General features: G+C 33.7%; 1 long non-coding RNA gene across 1 annotated transcript; it reads right to left on the bottom strand.

Moving 5' to 3' along the window:
• Positions 1-559: 559 nt before the first annotated feature.
• LOC138137258 (uncharacterized) lies at positions 560-1333 on the bottom strand. The gene is made up of 2 exons (XR_011161668.1): positions 756-1333; positions 560-707 (listed from the first exon to the last, which is right to left on the bottom strand). It is a non-coding gene; the product is annotated as an uncharacterized lncRNA (long non-coding RNA).
• Positions 1334-2619: the final 1286 nt, after the last annotated feature.

Raw genomic sequence — 2619 nt, forward strand, 5'->3', positions numbered from 1 at the left:
TTAAGTGAGATGGAAATATTGGCGCAACCGTTGTGCGAGACAGTGTTTACCCCCACCACTTTTCGTCACACAAAAAGGTTGCCGATCAGAACTGCAAAACCCTCCCATAAAAAGTTTCACTTCAAAAAGCAAAGTTGCACTAAACAAATACGAAAAGGCAGTTGAACGTAACAATTAAATAATTTTGCATTTTGCTACTCATCCTCGTCATCGTCGCTGTTTTCTAAGTCCGAATCGGAATCTCCAACCAAATTAACAATAATTGGGGATATGTCATGGATAAGCCTTGTTCTTGTTCTTCATGTAAAATTTTGTACATACTTCTGGGACTGAAGCCTATACAGCACTAGGGAGAGTTTTATTTTAGATTAGGATTTACCGAAAAAACATCCGCCACTGCTTCTACAATTTTGCACTTTACGTATTTACGTTTCCATTATCTCCATGAGTAATTTCTTTTATTCAATTCTGACGTTTTAAACCGTATTTATCAACTTCATAACAACCAAGGTAAACAATTGTTTATTCGGTAGAGTGAGTTAAAAAAAATTTAACTCACTAGCGATTTAAAATTTTTTTAATTCAGCCTTTGTTAAAGAACAGATATATAATGTACTCGTATGTATGTAGAACTTGTCAAAACCTTCTACTTCTTTGCCCTGTGTCCTACAGAATGCTGCTTCAAAAATGTTTCTACTTGATGGAATCTACAAACCTTAATTTAGCACAAATTCTATAGATAAACATCCATAAACCTGTTTATATCGACATTTTCCTTAATCAATAACATTTTCGTCAGCTGTGAACGGTATGACCACAATTAAGATGATTTTACAGATTTTGATAGCTCCGAAATATAAGCCAAACTTATCTTCACGTCGACCCCCGGGCGTTCTTCTTATTTCTCCAATTACACAAACAATTATACTCTTTTTCGTACAATATTTTAGATTTTACTGGCACTACTTTGCCTACTGCTTCTAGTGCTTCATTCATTACATCTTCCGGAACAAAAATCTCGTTTCGGCGCATATTTCTGACTCCGACATTTTTCACGAAAATTATTGACACTAAAATAATTGTTTATAGCAAAATGATTGTCACGGAAGTGTTGCCACTGTCACAGACTTGATTTTTGTTGCAGTATTTTACATAATTCATAATAATTCGTGAATTGAAACTGTCTGTCGCAAAATTGAATAAAATATTGTATAAACCGCGTGAGTTAAACGAATGTTTATTCATTCGAAGAATTAGCTCACTCGCGCTTCGCGCTCTTGAGCTAAACATTCTTCTCTTGAATAAACATTGGTTTAACTCACTTGGTGTATAAATATCTATTATTTTGTTGAAAGCCTTAAAAATGTGCTGCTTCGTCTGGTTGCTTATTGATGCTTTACTCCGTTTTGGAAATTCATTCATTTTGGCAGTGACAAACAATAATATGACAATTTAAATCATTGCCGACTGTCGACTTTTCATTTATTTTGTAAAAAATCTAACAAAAAAAAGGTTCCAGTTAGTTCGTCATTTATTACAAAAATGAATGGAATATAATTATAATCTATTCCATCTTTAAAAAAACAATATGTTGCCATGCTTTAATTTTGTTAAATTGGCAGTACCGAGGAAAGCAGCAGTTATATTTCATTCCATGTTGGTTGTAAACCTTTTTAAACTAAATTTGAAATGCTATGTTGCAAAACAAAAAGTAAATAAAGTTATCAATAAATGTCATTTTGACGTTTTTCTAATTTATTTTAAATTAGACAACACAAAGTATTAATTTAAAGGGTTTAGGTACTACAAGTGCATAATGCCAAAAGTTGTGTCTCTCGAGACAAAACGTAGTGTGTTGAAGTGCAAGTGCTACACACATTTTAAACGAGATAGACCCGATCTAAGTAACGATGCGATTATTAACAGATTGGTGGACATCTTCAATGTAAGAACAATGAATTTGTATTGATTAAATCCTAAACTGTATACAGTACAACTTCGACAATTCGGACACACTCTGATTCTCTACAAGGGCGTAGCAATGATTTTTTGCTGGGGTGGGCCAGATTTTAAACCACAGACAAATGATAGATAGATATTGCAGATGTATCTTGTTTTTAATGTGTTTTACTTGTATTCTGGGGTGGGCCAGAAGGATTCTGGGGTGGGCCGGGCCCACCTGGCCCCCCCCTTTGCTACGCCCTTGATTCTCTATTAATTTCTTTTAATACAGTTTCAATCGATTCGTAAAAAAGCGGACCAGAAGTATGGCAACATTGTGACTTCAAAATTTTCAGATTTCCTAACCAAACTTTTCTTCAGATCAAGGAGGTTCAGATATACAGGATGAAATCTGTCAGATTGTCATGGCTAAGCATCGTTTTTTTAAAGTTGGAATACATTACTTATATAAACCATTCACGATTATTTCAAATTCGGACTATCTATGAAAATCTGACATTTTAGTTGGCAGTATTGTGATTTGTCTTAATAAATCTATTATAGGTTATAATTCAACCGAACACTGCTCCCAAGTTGTTACATTTTATAAATAATTGAACGCATTACGAACAATAATCGTAAAATTGTAATTGAAATGAAACATACATATTTGTAGGG

This window comes from Tenebrio molitor, chromosome 1 (assembly GCF_963966145.1).
Source record: "Tenebrio molitor chromosome 1, icTenMoli1.1, whole genome shotgun sequence".
In the NCBI taxonomy this organism is placed as follows: domain Eukaryota; kingdom Metazoa; phylum Arthropoda; class Insecta; order Coleoptera; family Tenebrionidae; genus Tenebrio; species Tenebrio molitor.